Here is an 18407-nt window from a genome sequence, read left to right as displayed (position 1 = left end):
AGTGCACATTCCAACAAGAACATCAAACATACTGGAACTGATACTCCAACATGGGAGAGAGTCCCCCCACCCTCCCCGTTACTGTCCTCACTAATGAGGTTGGATCACAAAGCTGGTTCCTTTGAAGTAAAAGTCAACCCAGAAAACCCAGCAAAACCAGTAACAGGAACTTTTCCAAGGCAAACTACATCCTATTAAGTGACAGTTTGTAAGTATTCAAGGCTCCTCTTAACCCCAAGACCACATCTATCAATGCAGAATTTAGAGTTCCTATAAAAACATGCGAATGGCTGCATAGAGGTTGCTGTACCTACCGGAAGTAAATACAAAACAAACCCTATGGGTGGAATCCTCATCTTAACAGGGTATATAATAAAAGAAGAAACCTTGTAACTGAAATGGGATAGAGCAACTCCCTTAAAAACAAGTTCTCTCTTATACATACAACTAAGCAAGAAAGTAGTAAGTCCAACGAGGCTAACTATATGAGATCAGGATACTCTCACTAGCTAAGGACAATCACAGACCTTCAGCTACATCTGGAACCTTTAAAGGTAACACACAGCAGTGTGCTGAACTGGTGATTAAATTCAGTTCAGACATCACCTGCCCACCCAGCTCCACCAGGTGAAATCCCCTCCAGCATACTACTCCTAACTAGTGGCACTCACTAAAGCCAAGAACATCACCTGAATTGGTCCTGACAACATCCCTGGCTGCCTCCCGAATAGTCTCAAACATGACCTATTGGGACCACTAGAGGAATTGTCAACTACAGGCTTGAAACAGGCTACATTTCATGTGAATGGAGGATAGCAACAGTCATTCCTCTACACATGAATGGAACATGAACCAACTTAGGGAACTACAGACCCATCAGTCTACCAAGCCTAATATGCAGAGCCATGGAACAAATATCATGGAATTGATAAACAAGGAAATTGACAACCAGCAGACACTGGACCCATCCCAGTTTGGCTTTAAGGGAAGGTCATGCCTATTTAACCAGGCAGACTTCTTTGAGAAGGTCACCAAGGCAATGAACAATTGTAAAACAATGCAGACTGCGTATCTTGACTTGGCTAAGGTATTAAATATAATATCCCCCTAAGGCATTGTTGGCAAGCCCTCTGAGCTATGTATAAATCTCTACATAACCCACTGGATTGCCAGCTGGTTCAGAGACAGGACCCAAGAAGTCAGGATCAGTGAGAGCACCTCCATCAAGAGACTTTTCACCAGTGGAGTACCCCAGGACTCTGTACTGGGCCTGCTGCTGTTTCGCATCTACTTTTCAGAAGTCAAGGCTAACATTCAAGGCCTCAGGCCCACCAAGTTCACAGATGACTGTAAATTGGGGGCCATTACAGATTCCCCCAATACACTAATATCTTGCAGCAGGGTTTAATATGGGCAAATGACTGGTGACAAAGCCATGACCTAAAACTTGATTTGGGAAACTGTCAACCCAAGTTAGTTACTCCATTAATAAAAAAGTGTCAACCCAGTAGTAAGAGGTCTGGGAGAGGTCTGGGAACACATGTAGACAGCAACCTGACCTTTGACCAATACTTAGCTAAGATATTAAGAATATTTTTGGCATGCAGGTCCAAGGAAGTTACAGTACCACTCTACTTGGCCCTTATCAGACCTACCATCGAAAACAATGCCCTCTTTGACATATATTTAACTAGATACTTTCAACAGTTGGAACCCCACAGAGGCTGTCTTTGTATTCAGCTTACAGAGCTTCCTGAGACCCAGCCCTGATGGATCTGTTGCACATGTGCAAAACAAATGGCACCAAAAACACTAGATCCAGGGATCTGAACTTCACTTGTGACATAAGCAGAATGTATTGTAGAGATAGATGTGTCCCAAAGGATCCCCATACAATGGAATAGGGTTCTCATCTGTGTAAAACAGAATTCATCCCTGACCATCTACAAACAAAACCTTGACAGCTGGATGGGAAATTGTAAATATATTCCCAGTCTGGATCCCATGTCCCTTTTGGGCAGAGGCTGTCAAGAAAATTATTATCCTAACTTAACACTTTCCCCTTGCAAATCCTTAGTTATCTCCCTAATAACATGCCCCCCCCCCCAGACACCCATGATACTTGGGACCTAAATGGTTTGTGCTACATGTCTAGGGTTATAAGGGCCCTAATGGTTGTTAGTCTAGTAATAACCTATGAACCTATATGTGATGCATGAAATCTTTTCCTGCAAGCTTAGGAAGCTGTCTTCATGGCCCCTTGCTTTATCTGTCTTGAAAGTTGTTCTCTGTTCTATAGAGCAATATATGTAATGTGTCAGACTGGACCCAAGAATAAATACTAAGTGTGTGTGTTTGTGAGTATGTGTGTGTGTGTGTGTGTGTGGGGGGGGGGAGTTGGCAGCTGTTTGCCAGCATATATGCAGATATTTTATGTAAAACAGTTTCATGTAACTTGGCACTTGTGGCTGCAGTTCCGCATTTGTCAGCTGCCAGAAGTGATGACCATCTGAGTGCATTGTCTTTGTGCCCCAGACTGCAGGGAGTGGGGTGGGGGATCCACTTCCTGTATTACTAGTGCGATAGGCACCCCAGTCTTTTGTGATCATCAGTGATTGAATAATCTGCCAATCAGATGTTTAAAATGCATTTAAAACTCTTGTATAGTTCAGTTTAATGTATAAGTGTGTGTGCTCTTTCATATCTTATAAGTTAAATATATATTTTCAGGTTTAAATAGCTGAGTAAGGTAGAGGTAGTAGTCTGGGGTAAGGGTAGTGAACTTTTTCTGACTTGTACCAGTTGAGAAAGGAACTTGGGCAGCATAGGGGCAAGCAGGCATGAGAAAGTGTGGCTTCTGTACTGCCTTCTGGTTTCCAGAGTTGGCATTATTAATTGGTAATTATTTATACAGTACTTTATGTACTGATGTGATTGGTGACTGCAGATTCATGAATACATTATGAATACTCGTAAAAGACGCAGCTATGGATTTAATTAATATTTATAACCTATTTATGATGTCATTGGAAGGCAGTGATGCTGGAATGATGTGGATGTAGTTTTGACTGGGTTTGCTACTGTGCACAGGGGAATACTGTTATCTGTTTAAACTGAATTTGCCACTGAAAACTGCTTCTTTCCAAAATTATATTATCTGAAGTAAGCTTTTTATGTTGTCAATAAATAAAACCTGTGATGAATTCACTAAACATATACTGTCTGTATTGTCAAAACGGTGGGAAAACTAAATGCGAATATACAATTGTAGTTGAATTCCTTGAACGATGAAACAAGTGCTGGTGAATGCAGACAGCAACTGATCCTAGTTAATTACCACATTACAGAGAAGAATACAGAACAGTGTTTTTCAAAAGATGCTGGTGGTGATCCCTACAGTAATCAGCGATTTTTTTTTTTTCATGTGTGAACAATTGTATTCTAAACAAATACTGTTGGTATTCACAGGCTGTGCACTAACAGCATATCTTGAAGACATCTGATATACCAAAATTTTAATGAATTATGCATAAGCCAGTAGCTGTTGACCAGATACCACAGCCTCATCAGAGCTGCAGCGTATTGTCGTCTGTTGTTCTTGGGAAAGCAGATATGTTCCTTCATATGCTGTGGCATTGCACTGAGGAACTGGTTTAGTATAAAAAGGCTGAGGTGTATGATATGCATTGTGCGTCCCTTGTAGGTTGCTGTAAAGTCCTGTACATAAGATAGTTCACACTACACATTTTTGTGTGTCCACATTAATAGGCATACTGTACATACCCCTCTATTCTGGTTGTAGGCAATACAGTTTGACTAAACTGAATATCTGCTAGTCTGTCAGGTGATGGTGTATAACCTGTTGCTTGTACTGTCTTTGTTGGAGTAGGCAACCACAACATGCACAACTGCTAGCATTGATTCCAGTGACTGCTATCACATGCTGTTAAGTCACTGCTGCTGTGCCTAACTTGGTTCCTGTCTCATACTCCATAAGTCAGTTTGCAGCCTAGTTAAACAGGGATGCTCAGTCACGGCATTTTATACATCTCTGAAATGCTCTGCTGTATTGCACTTCTACATGTGCTTATTTGTATGCGACTTTCCATTTACATGTCTTTATGCTGTCATTTGCATGTGCTGCATTCACACAACTTCAAGCCGTGTCTTTCATACACACAATGTCTTTGAGTCACCCACATCTTGCACATGGCCGTTAACAGCACTGTTTTGTCCAGTCTGTGAGTCTCAGTTATCTTTCACTTCAGATTAATCCAGTGACTCTAAGGTTGTTTAATTCTAAATGGTATTTTCTACATTGGTATGTTTAACTTTGGGATGATTACAGTCGGACTTGAAATGCTTCCTCAGCTGTAGATTTAGCCGAAAATGGTAAATCGATTTTGGTTTTTATCTTATTGGATTATGCTTTGTTCTTGGACCTGACTGCTTACCGAGTGTGGTGATAGTTTAGTTTTGTTTTTTGTTACTTATTTTGAAACAATATATGAAACCCCATGCTTCTCTTACCACATTTCAAATTGCATACTGTTCAAAATTGTTTTGGTCAGAAGACTCTCACTATTTGACTTGGCTGTCCAAACCCAAACAGTGTGATCTCATTCCCATGGGGCATAGATTAGATGACCGTAAAGAGAAATTATCCTGATCTCTGACTCATTCAGAAGAAAATAATGGAGAATCTCTTAAGTCTAGATAATGAAAAAAAATGTCTGTTTTTAGCTGTACTTGGGTGGGATTCCTGGCAGTGGTCAGGTCTGTTTTCAGCCTTACTTAGGTGGGATTCCTAGCCAGGCCTGTGAAAGTGTGTTTTGGGGGGGGGGGGGCTACAGGTTGCAGTGGTCAGGTCTGATTTTAGCCCTCCTTAAGATGAGATTCCCGGCCAGACCTGTAGAAGGGAAGAGGGGGTTATCTGCAGCTTTATATAATGAAAATTGGATGACCATTAAAATTTAGTCTGTTCTCTTCAGAGGTGAATAAAACAGGGCTATCTCCTTTCCTGTTTCTTCTTTGCCTGCTATATGTTGATGTAGTGTTAACCCACTTTATAAACATTTATTTAGTGTTTTTAACACACATTTCTTAAAAATATCCAAATCAACACTGCCAATGATATTAGAAGTGGTGATATCAGATACATTGGTTAAACAAAAATATTCCTTTTGCAGATTAACCTTAATACAGCTGCCCAGTAGGCATTATTGAGAGTCTCTGTATCCAAAGTTTATTAAATCCCATCCTTTGATAAAGATGTTTAAATAGTTTTTAAGTTCATATCCATCGAACTTTGGTTTTCTAGCTTTAGTTTCGTAATTTGATGTATTAAGTCATTTGATTGTATTCCAGTATTTAACTAGCAGTTTTACTGTTTCTGAATGAGTCTTCTATTCATTAAAGGGGTAAAAATACTAAAGAATCTGATTTATAGCTTTCTTTTTGTGAGTATTTTTGGTTCTTAGTTTTATGCATGTTAGTTCTGCACATAGACAATACCAGAAAAGCAATCACAAGAAACATAAGATGTCTCTAAGGGCCTGTAGCATTTGGAAAAAGTCCTCTGGCCATCAAAGGCTTTTCCTTTTGGTCACCAAAGATTGTAAAATGGCTACTTTGGGAATACGTCATTGTGTTTATTTTATAACAAACGGCTCTAGCTTCCCCAGGGTGTCAGTTTCAGGAATCCATCCATTAAAAATGAAAAAAAGGCCTTCATCTCCATCTGGCTTGCCCAAATCAGATTACGTCCTCTGTAGGTCATGATACAGATTGTGTTGATGAGTATTCTGTTTCCTCTGATTGTTCCAGTGGAAAGATCAGATTTAGTGAAGGACCACTTCAACTAAACTATCTAAGAGTTGTAGCTAAAAAAAAGAGATGTGCACTGTTGCTGATGTGTGATGCATAAAGGTTGCTTACTAAACCAGCAGTTCTATCTTTTGAGACTGTGCAGTGTGAGTTGTTTCAAAACCCTAATTAGGTAGTGAGTTTGAAACAAATAGGAGACCTGGTAAAAAGCATTGCTTATATTTATCTTAAAAAAAAAAAAATGCTATCAAACCTGGCACCTGCAGCTGTTATAGTAGGTACTCCTAAAATGTGGGTATGTGGTGATGCCATCTTACAACTGCTGTATCAGGTGCTATTATGCAGACATGCATGGTTCAGAAACTGAAGGTCTTGAGGCCTTGATATTCAGTTACAAATCATTGAAGTCTCTCAGGTTGAGTAATATGTTTAGACAAGTGCATACAAAATGGAGAATTATGTTTAATAATTGACTTGATAAAGCAGGAATAAAGGGGACTTCTCTGGCTCTAAAGAAGATGCCTTTGGAAATTAGATGAGCCAGACATTAGGCTTTCTGAAACGCTGCTAGATGTGACGGCCAAAATATATGGAATTATAAGTGTGCCTAGATCCCTTAAAATGATGTCTAATTGGAGGAGTGTGTCACCTTTATCACATGATGTGGAAATGTTTTATTAACCAAAATTAATTATACTACCTTTTTACACATTTAATTTCAGACTATTGTCCTTGCAACAGTTGGCAATATAGTCTAATCCATGCTGGAGTAATTATGTGTCCGTGTAAGATCAAATAACAATGCACACTTCACATTTATCTGCAAACTTAGATAATCATAGGCCAGGATTGTTGGCTTGAAGTTCTGAGATTCCAAATAGATTAGGAACTGGTACAAAACTGAACCATTTGGTTTATCACTGGTATCTTGTTTTTGCTTTAAGAAGTGGTATCTGTGACTCTCACTGGTATCTTGTTTTTGCTTTAAGAAGTGGTATCTGTGACTCTATCACATGGGTACTGTCAGCCAGTTAGCTCTCTACCACATACAAATTTATAAGTCTGCCAGTTAATGCCTGCATGTAGAATAGTGCGGTGGTGGTGCTGCGGTAGGGTTGTCGTCTTATAGCAAGACGTTGTCCCGTTCGATTCTCAGCTAGAGCGTCTTCTGTGTGGAGGCATACGTGAATGGGGTGTGCCTTTGTTGAAGGTTGTGCGTCAGGGCTGGTAACCCGGTACGTAAAAATCCACTACCAATCATTAGCGGACCGGAGTTCCGCTGTGGCGAGCCCTAACCGGGAAAAGCCGAAAGACACACAGCCTGATCTGTTATGTAGAATAGTGTCAAAGGATTTGTCCAGGTTCATATACGCATCATGTACTGAATAACTGCAATTACTGCTTCTGTGACTTTTTCAAAGAAATTAACAAGGGTTAAGGAGGCAGAACCTACCTTTGACAAAGTTTAATTGATGTGGATGCACTGTTGAGAAGTTTTTCATTGTCCAGATTGAGGGCTGAGATAATACACTTCATAGCTTTGCATAGGAGTGTTGTGAGCCTAATTTAATGTATAGTCTCCATATTTGTGGCTGGTTTCCCTTGTGTGAATGTAACCAGTGGAGAGGCTTGGATGAGTGTTTAAGAAGGGGTTTAGATGGGATATATTTGGCACTACTAATCCGGCAACCTGGTATGTTAGGGTCTGTGGATGAGGGGTTAGTAGCTCTTGAGAAGGTTGAGTAGACTTGTTTTGCACTAACTATATGGTGTGGCTACAACTGTGAAATCTGGAGCCTGTAGCATAGCTATGATGGGAAGAAGGGGGCAATTGCCCCAGTTGCAGTTAGGGTGCATGATCGGCCATCTGATCCATCTTCACATCTCTAAGTGTATTCCAACTTTTAAAAGCTGGTATTGCATTTGTGGTCAATTCGGAGTACTGTAGAGCTCCCTGTATGGTCTAAATTGCAGTTTGCTACAATTTAAAACAAAAATATTTCTTTCTTTTCTCTCTCTTTTAAACCTGAGCACTGTAGCACTCTTATGGGGTATAAATTGTAGTAGTTTGCTACAATTTAAGAAAAACTAAAAGATTTGTTTCTTTTTTTTTTTTTTTTTTTAAACTAAAATGCAAGGAAGATGGGTCAGTGGCAGGCCAAAGAAATGGGACCCGGTTGGCAGCTACATTTCAGTAGCCTCAGGTACCTGATAACTTCTCTGAGAAGGGGTGGTTTGTGATACAGAAAAGAGGAACCGGGTTGGCTCCTGCAATTCAGGTACACCAGCCACCAGACTTTTTTTTTTTTCCTTTCCATTGAAAGCAGGAATAGGAGGGAGGGAGGGGGGGGGGGCATGTATCTGGCTACCTGTTGCCAGTAAGGAAGGAGCAGACTTTTTTTCTTGTGTGTGTGTGTGTGTGTGTGTGTGTGTGTGTGTGTGTGTGTGTGTGTGTGTGTATTTTTGATCTCCAGTTGAGGGGGATGGGTGCAAGTTCATAGGACTGGCATAGGACACTAGTTAAGCCAGCTATGTCTCTGTCTGGAACTATCTGTGGTTAGAGTAAAAGTTGCATTAAACTTCTCAGCTAGGATATATGTCCTTCATTTGATCACTGATGCAGTATTGCTCACAGATAGGAAGTATCCTTTAAAATGTACCTTGCGTCCAGCTGCCAGTATACCAAAGCTTGGGTACCATTCTTTCTCTCTGTATGACCAACTTTTTTGACTCCTGCATGAGAGTACATAATTATTTTAGAGAGTAATTGGTAGTGTTGTCTGAGAGTTCCACTGCATTTTTCTTGAGTTTAAGATCTGGTGTCTTATTACATCTTCTTCAGTTGGCGGTTTCACACAATCATAGCTCTTAATATCTTAGTAAAAGAATATGTGACAAAAGCCTGAAATAATGGTGGACAAAGGCCAAAATCAGGGGCAGATTTTTATATAATTTATACGATCCTCTTACTTAGAAAGCTGTTAGAATAACAGAATTTGCCTTAGCATACATTTTCTGAAAGGTATGAAGATTGAGACTAAAATGTCTGTCCTTTTTTTACTGAGTGCAATACCAAATAGTTCGCTAGAACAGCATAAATTTCACAAGGAACAGACCAGAAATATGAGGCAAAAATTAGAGAGGTATGCCCACGGCCACCATCCCTAACAAAATATTCTTGAAGCTCTCAACCTTTTAGCACAAGAATCTGGAATACAGCCAAAGGTTAATGTGGGACAAAAGCCCAAAGTCAGGTCAGGGTCTGCTTTTATATGCTGCTATTACATATTTAGAAAGCTAATATAATGACATGATTTGCATTCATATGGAATTTCCAAAAGAGTTGAAGGCTGAAACTCAAATTTTGTGAATACTTATTTTGACTATATCCCCCAATGCATTGCTGGAAAACCACTCCTTTTCCAAGGAAAAGACCAGAAATATGAACAAAGCCGCTTTTAAATATGCTCTTGTATACCGAGAAAGGTGCTAGAATAAGACATCTTGTGTTAGCATTCACTTTCCGAAGTATATGCTTTATGAAGTCTGAAACTCCAATATTGTCATTATGTATGGTGATAGCTCTTTTTATTTTTAGAAAACAGCAAATGTTATGAGAAACAGATGAAAATTTACAAAGCAAACTTATCGAGGGACAGTTGAGAGGGATGCTGCAATCCAAATATGCCAACTTTATAAGTCTAAAGACCAAAAATGTGAGGCAAAATCAAGGACAGTTGCAAAGCTGTCCAGTGTTTGTATTTTATATGGATTCTTGCCAGCCTGAGGGGAAAAAAACACACACACACACACTTGCTTACCTCAAGCTCCAGAAGCTGCATATCTAACCAAGGAATATCACTTTACTGTTTAACATTTGTGTTTTTTCTGCACAAGCAAGGTACAGAATATCCATAAATTGATTGCATGAGTGCACTGCTCATCTGAAGGTCAGGGAATTTCACAATCCCTGCCTCTGTCAGACATAAGAACTCCCTGGATTTGTATGTCCTTGACAGCCAAATTGCTCTGTTATAACCCGCCACTGCCCTGAAGTAGTGCAAAAGCAGTCTGAAAAAGAGAACAGAGACTGAATAGGCCACTCTAAATTAAGTACTGATATCTGGATAAAGAAATGTGTATGAAATAAAAAGATTAAATAGGATGTGGTGAGAATCCCAGATGTTTTGTGTGTTTTCCAATAACACAACTTGTGACAAATTGACCAGTTATAGGTTATAAGCTTAAGCCTGGCCACTGTGCTAAATAAAATTCCTTTTGTTTTAGTAAGATAAGTAGAGGCAAGCCAGGTAATAATGAAAACAAAATTGGCATTTTAGTTTCTGACCAATTGTTTCACAACATTTAGTTGTGAAGAGGACGAGATAATCTGAATGTAATGTAGCTGGTATATCAGGATGAAGAAGAAAAAGGACATTATTAATCTAAATAAATAATAGCAAAGGACTAAACCTTGGAGACTTAGTTCACACAGCTGGAGTCCGGAACTATGATAAAACGTAACTGTATGAAAGCAACTAGTGCCTCAGCTGGTATTGCCTTCAGAGTTGCTAATTTTTGAATAAGAAAACTGCACATTTATTGATTATAAGGACATGCTTGAAAAGTCAGCAAATGACATTTGGCATGCAAACCAATGAAAAGAAAATGTTAAAATCAATTGGACTATACCAAATGAAAAAGCTTTATAACTGAGGGATATGCGTTACATGACAAAATACAGTGCTGCTGTCTGGAGTGGATATTTATTATGAATATCTCATGTTCCTCATTGGTCTTGATGTCTTGCCCTAACAGGTATAGAAATCTACCCTGTATAATATGAACAGGAACATGTCAAACCATAAACTGTACATGTGCCAGATCTTAATTTATTATTTGTGCAAAGGGACGTGTCCCGAAAAGGGTGGCCTGAACAGCCCTTAATCAAATGCTGTGGGTCAATCACTTGGTTGAGGAGTGTCCCACAGTAGACAAGGTAGTCCTTGAGTGAGTGGGAATTTCTATATGAAACTTTCCGCTTTCTTTAAGGCAGCTGTACAAACATAGTAACATAGAACAAATGAAATGTCCCAATGTTTTTTATGATATGAAAAAGGGGTGTATCTGGTAACTAAGTAGTTATCCTCTTTGCTATCATTGTTTGTTACATTGATATTGAGCAAAGATTCCCTGTCTACCAATTCTGCTTGGAAAGGTAATTCTCTGTAGAGCGTCTGACAGAAATATGGAGCTGTACCCTCTTGCCAAAAAGTAACTGGTTTTGCCAGTAGTGTTATTCAATCTCATTACCACTTGTACAAATCCTTCATGTTGTGTTGAATTCACAGTAAGAGTTCACATAGTGGCTGGATGGGTACTAGCATTCCTCTCAGCCTGCAGATATTGACAACGGGGACAAACCTTTGAAAAGTATGCATACCCAGACAAAAATTTTAATACCAAATAGCATATAATTCTTTCCACTTTGAGTAGGAATAGTAGTTTCCATGTTTTTAAAATGGAGAATTACAAAACTAATGGAAAATATATGTATGTTATCAAAGAGATAGTGTGAAAGCTGCAGACTTTAATGAATTGTATTCCAAAAGTCTACAAAACAAGGTGATTCATGATTGTTCTGAAAAAAGGAGATGTAGGTTGCGTGTCCTGTTTCTTTAAATTATTGGTACCACTTGTATATTGGTCATGTAGTATAGTTTTCTGTGTACTAGACAGCTTCAAAAATCGTGCTTGATGAGGAATTTAGAAAATTGTGTGAAGGGATAAGTCAAGCCTAAAAATAGGTACACCATAAAATTTAAGTTTGAAATAGAAAGACCATTCCACTGCACCCCTTAACTCATAATTAAATTAATTGACTAACTGAGGTTAAATTACCATAAGGTAATTTTACACATTCCTACTTGATGCCACAGACTGTTTGAATCAGCCTTGCTTTAAAATAAGAGATCACATGAATAGACAACCCTCAGCAAATGGGACAGATTGCAGCTTGTACAAAACTTTGCAACATTCATTTAGAGTTACTTATAACTAGTTACCTTCACATCATTCTGGTTCAGTGGACCCTATTGTCAGTTAGGTCCCAAGTTGTCTTTAAAACTATAGTGTCAGTCTGTTTACTCATACATGAGTTTGTACACCCCATATGAAGTTGCTTCTGGTCCCTTAATGTTATGATAAATTCTTGCGATGCTCTTTCATGGAGTTGCTGAAAGGTCAAACAGTGCATTTAAAGACACCAGACACTTCTTTTGTTAAGTGACATGTCTTTAGCTTTGCTCTATGATGCAGAAGGATGGAGCTGTTAATGCAATACAGGCAATTTCAGTTAATGACCTGGCACTGGAGGGTCCAAGCTTGAAGGAGGAGTGAAGGGGTGCAACCTGCTTGTCCCTTGAGGTAAGAGGTGTTTGTGTGCACTTGGGGGCAAGTTGGGAGGTTTAGAGACAACCTGCTATTAAAATACGTGTATTTTTTACTGTGAGCGTATTGTATGTTTTTTTATTAGTTTAAGTCCCAAGATGCATGGTCATAATTGTATATAAAGTAGTAGTATTTTTTAACTCTGTATTCATTCTGAAGAGGTTTCCTGACTTTCAAAGTACTCTGTAGAAATATTTTAGTATCTCTGTGAGTGATTCCCAATTTCTTTAAAGTGTGTTTTACTGGCTTGTGGAATTAACAAAAACCTTACTATTTTGTTCTGTGATTTGTAGTTCTCCAGTTTGCATGCTTCCATCTGGATTGTAGTTTGTTTTTTGATACAGCTACATGCAAGGGAATAATTGACATAATAAAAGCATTATATATCAATCCATAATAAACGCATTATATGTCGATCCTTGTGTAATTTGGTGGGTAAAACTCTGATCAAGTAGAACAGAACACGACATGACTGAGTAGAGGTTGCCTGTGTATCCCAAGAAGGGTTACAAGTAATATCCCACCGGACTATGTACTGGGCTATTTCTGTTTGGACAGTTCTTCTGTGATATAAAATTGGTAAATGGGCTGTGGATAACATGACTTTCTAGTGAATTTGTAAAGGATGTCAAAGTTCTCCAAGACTATCTACAAATAATAACACTCCTGGTGAAGTACAACTGGTTAAGTAAACTTACTGTAACAGTAGATGTTCAAACAGATCAGTGTTGCAATAGCCTACACTATATGGGACCTGTCCTGCTACAGATCAGACCATCCTGGCCAGCCTTCAAAGCTTTTAGAGCCCCTTCCACGTTCTGTAGCCGCTGTACAACTCTGAGAGCAGTATAAAGTCAATAGCTAGGGCACCAAATCCCACATGAAGGCATAAGAGGGTGCATCTACTGCCATACTGATTTATTCAAACATCCTACAGTTATAAGTTTACTTACAGTGGTGAACACAGTACATTTGCATCACTGTTGAGGAGGCTGAGCTGTATGGGATTACTGCCTGACCTTAGAAAGAAAGGCAGGAGGAAAAATGGTCAGAGTCCAGGAGCCAATGGACAATGGTTCTAGCAAAACCTGCTTTGAACCTAGAGAATGAATATATTTTGTAGTGCTTAACAAATGTGTGTACAGTTGATCATGTTGCTGCCTCTAGCATATGTCTAGAGTCTATTCCTTTCCAAAAAGCCACAGAAATAGCCAGAGCCCTGGTAGGGTAGGCAGTGTCTTTGCTCGAAAGTGTCTTGTTATGGTGAGAATGAATAAAAAAAGCAATAGCATGAGACAGCCATTTAAAAATTGTAGGTTATGACACTGATATTTCCCTTTTTCTTACCTTCATATGACAAAAACCTTCAAGACTTCTGATAAACTGTTTCTTATCAATGAAGTGTCTGAGCTGCCTGTGGACATCTGAGTGTATAAAACTCTCTCTCCCTCATTTTTAGGTTCTGGAAAGAAAACTAGGATGAATATCCTGTCCCAATGTAAACTCTGAAACAACCTTAAGCATGAAAAATTTGTTCTCTAAGTCAATCCTTGTGATAAATGGATGACTCGTCATAAGAGCTTGTAACTTAAATATTCTTCAAGTGGAAGTCTGAGCAAAGAGTAGTACTGATTTTTAAGATACGAGTGTCAAATCGGCCTCATAAGCAGGATCAAATGTAAATGGAGTAAGTAATTCCATTGCAGAATTAATATCCCCATGAAGGAGCCACCTGACTTCTAGATGGATGGACATATGAAACCACTGTCAGGAGCTGTTTCACTTGTCGTAGGTTAGAAAGAGGGGGTCTGAGGGCAGACAAATAGTAATGACTTTGACAATTATTTTATTTTATTTATTTTACATTTGTTTACCTGGAAAGTCCGACTGGACACAGGTCCTTTTTCAGCATAGGCCCAGGGAGAAAAGCTCCAAGAGTAACAATGTATATACAATAGAGAAACAAATATAGCCAAGTGAGACAAGTCATTAAATATGCTCTCAAATACAAATGCATCCAATTACAAAACATTTTCAATAATTCAATAAATGAACAATGTTAAAAACTTACCATTTAAATACCTCTTGGCTTCCAATCTTTTAAAAACATTTAATATTAACAGCTTCATTTAAACCCGGGGGGATCGGCTTTTAACTTGATTTGCCACTCTGTTCCTTTTTTTATCTACTTGATTTTTGTATTCTCCCCCTCTTTTGTCTTCTAAAGGAACCTTTTATAACTACTGTAGGTAAGAGAATGTTTCCACAAAGCATTTGTTGTGATCTTTTGTTTTGATTGCATAAGCATGTTCTTTAAAGGAGTACAACAGGTTTCTCAATGTATTCCTCAACTTCACGGCTCTTTTCCTCCCTATTTATATTGTCTTCTGTAAAGCAACAACAATAAAGGATTTACAATTTTTATAATTCCCCTTACGTCTGTAACAGAAGTCTACCTTCTCATACTGTGATGGTTTCACTTACAAAATGATTCTCTCACATTTGAATAAAGCTTGCTGGAGTCGCCCAATTACTGACATCATCAAGGCCAGGCAGTGCAGGTACTTTTTTTTTTTTGTTTTTTTAATCAGTTTCCTCCCCCAAAGTGACATCACCACAGCCGTCATCTGATTCTAACTAAAATAATAAGACCTACCCATTCTGTGATGTCATGGCTCCCTTGTCCTTCCCTCTGCCTGAGTGCTGTTCATTTTATTCAGTAGTAGTGTAGTAACACCGATGTTTGGAAACAGAAATTTGGTATGCATACTTGTACATTCTGCATGGCAAATGATGCTTAGGTGGTGTATCGCTTGCATACTTCTCTGTTGTATTTGCACCAGATACTGCTAGTGTGCAGTGCGGGAATAGAAAGATTAAAACATTACCCTGGTATCAGAGGTGGCAGTGCAACATATTCATAGTGGCTTAACATGAGAGTAGCTCTAAGCAAGCACCATGTGAAACCTGAACAAGCACCTAGAATTATTCAGTGCAGCTTCCACACCTTAAGTCTGAAAATGAATTCACATACTCACATGAACAGGAGTAGCTGCATATTGATGGCTAAAGGTGTATGGGAATGTCAGGTGGTTACTACACTGCAAAACTGGTATGTAATGGTGGAGATATTTGGAAGGCATGAGCAAACACACCAGTATATTAAAGCCATAACACCAATTGAACTGGAGGCTGGCAAATAGATTTAGTAAGGGATTTTGTCCATGCACAAATATTTAAACAGTGATTCTTTGCAGTGGCATCCATTATCTGATTCAAGGTAAGTTAATCTTGATGTCCTTTATTTAAAAAAAAATCAATAAAAAATTTACTTTGTTATAAGTGACTTCTGGACACAAGAAAAAGGAAGGGGAAAATATAGCAATGTGGTTTGTATGTACAAAGACAATTTCAGGGACACTGCAAAAGGTTTTTTTTGCAAACCAACCAGTGTAGTAAAAACATATGAAGGCAAACAATGCATACCAACACACTTTGCACATGTAAATCTCAATTTTTAACAAGGTGGAAGCATAAAGTGATACCTTAGCACTTAAATTAATAAAGATCTAAACTGGTTAATAGTATAAATGTTTTATTCTTTAGCTCCTTGGTGCAAGACCTTACTGGATGTGATTACAGTCAAGTAAGGCCATGGCTATAGTGCAGCAAACAAAGTCCCCTCTAACAAAGGAAATGCTAGAGCAAAGATTAAATTACATGAGACAAGCACCCTGCTGAGATCTGCCAATCAATGGAATTACCAGGTCAAATTACCCTCAGGACTTTGACAGCTAGGGAAGCTAAGTGTTATGGGGGAGAAGTAAATGGACTGGAATTCATTGTCTCACACAAATTAGTGCCATTGAAACTAAATTAGAAAAAATGGCAGCAATAAACAGCACTTTGAGTGTGTTCTGTGGCATTTGCACTGTTTCTGTTTTAAGTAGTCATCCAGCAGCAGGGAATGTTACTTACACTGTTCTATTTTACTCAGTACTTTGTACGCATGCAACATCTATGAAATGACAGGAATTTTAGGCAAACGGAGGCCTGCATGATGTAACATTTTTGAGCCAAACAATGATTTCCGGGACACTGGATGGCAACCTGATTTATCCAAACCACGTCAATATGCCAGCCTCCAGGTGGACAGAGTCTGGAATTACATATAAAAATATTTAAAATCATGTAAATAATCCCAGAGTGCTGTTAAAGTGTAGGAAACCTCATGCCATGATGTTTTAATCATGTATTTTGAGTCTGTGGGTGCGGTACTCCTTTAATTCTTTCTCTCAGACTCATGGTTGTCTTTCCCACATGAAAATTAGTGCATCCTGAACATCTACTAATATATACTACCCCTATAGAAGCACAGGTATATCTACCTGGGATCCTAATGGTGTACGGAATGTGACTTAAACATATGGTCCCTCATTGATAAACCTACATGCTGAACAACAACTGTTACTCTTATAAGTTTAGAAGGTATTTAAATGGTTAAAGTTTTTAAACATTGTTCATTTATTGTTTAATTAAATGATTGAAAGTGTTCTGTAATTGGATGCATTTGTATTTGAGATCATATTTAATGACTTGGATTTTAGCAGAAGTATTTTCTGAAGAACTTTTGTAGCAACGTTCCTAAAACAAACCAAATTAAAATACTCTGAACTAAAGTCACAGCAATGTCAAAGGAAGGATCCGGACACAATTTAGTGCTTTCATTCTACTTTAATCAGAACAGAACTTCATCCGAAAATCTAAACTTTGTGTCCAGAGCCGTGCCTTGACATTTCTGTGTTTTTTTAGTACTAAAGAAGTTTGTTTTACACTGTTAAACTGTGTTGAAGGAATATTTAACTCAAGTGGCAGTTATTCTGCTCTTTAGTAACTTGAACTGAAGCTAGTGTGTTATTTGCTAGTAATTACAGGTGTGGGGGTAGCCACATTCTTTGATTTCCTGTCCTTGCCTTTTTAAGTGGTGCATTGTGAAATTTTTATTGCTTAAAAACCTCAGCTTTGGCCAGCTAAGAACTTGGTTATATTCAACTGGACGTATAAGAGAATTTAAGTACCTTTATCTGCACTTTTTTAAAAAAAAAATACAGTATTTAATTTGATTTAAACTGTGTTGAAGGAATATTTAACTCAAGTGGCAGTTATTCTGCTCTTCAGTTATTCCCACCCACCCTGTTTTTGTTTTGGTGTTAATCTTGGTGGCCTTGAAACTGCCCGCCCCTCAGCCTGCCTCTGGGCCCATCTCATTTGCTCACTCAACTGAGTGCAGTGAGATCATATTCTGATTTCAGGCACTCCTACTGTGTACAAATAGAGCATCTGGGAAACAGACAAAAAAAAAATTAAGCTTATTTCCTGCCTTTCCTGTTAAGTGGTATAGACTATTTGTAGGCTTCTGAGCCGCCAGGCCCTTCTGTGTTTGAGGGAAGCCTTCTAGCTTGTTTTTTTTTCTTATAACTAGCCAGTTTTCTAGTTTCAGCACTCAAATCTGTTTCTTTGATCTCAGCACTTGTTCAGATAAAAAAAAAAAAAAAAATCTGCTTTTACTGTACTTGTGTTTCTACCTACTTCATTTTACTTTTGCATCATCTTAAAAATACTCAATTGTATTTATTACTGCTTGGTGTAACTCATTCTAAGCCTTTTGGTTTAAACACTTGAGCTTCGGACCAGTTGTTTTGCACTGAGAGGGTTTGTGGTCTGCACTGTTGTGGCAGAACGGGTAGCTTACATCCTTCTAGGTTGGGAACTGCTGATTGAGGGCTCAGTGTCTGTTATTCTAAAAGTGTATTAATTCTGGTTTGAGCACTTGGGCTTTCAGGCCAGTTATTTTACATTAAGAGGGTTCATGGTCTGCACTCTTGTGGGAGGAGAGGCTGGACTCTGCCCTTCTGAGCAGGGAATTTCTGGTTAAAGGCTTATAGTGCATGCATATCTGAACTGTTTCTTACCGAAGTTGGTGCGCCTTGTTTGCTGTGGCATAGACTGGATTCGGGCCTGCTGGATCTAGCTTTGTTTGTGTAACTTGAGCACTAATCCAGACATTCTCTAAAGTATTCAATTGTATTTATTACTGCTTGGTTGTAACTTGATTAAAGTGTAGCTATCAT

At 38.6% G+C, this 18407-nt stretch overlaps 1 protein-coding gene across 3 annotated transcripts in view; it reads left to right on the top strand.

Moving 5' to 3' along the window:
• ARMC2 (armadillo repeat containing 2) overlaps positions 1–18407 on the top strand; it is a 1279645-nt gene that overhangs the window by 11615 nt on the left and 1249623 nt on the right. The window lies entirely within an intron of this gene.

This window comes from Protopterus annectens, chromosome 1.part0 (genome assembly GCF_019279795.1).
Source record: "Protopterus annectens isolate FY-2018-M chromosome 1.part0, PAN1.0, whole genome shotgun sequence".
In the NCBI taxonomy this organism is placed as follows: domain Eukaryota; kingdom Metazoa; phylum Chordata; order Ceratodontiformes; family Protopteridae; genus Protopterus; species Protopterus annectens.
This window is presented reverse-complemented; position numbering and strand designations above follow the sequence as displayed.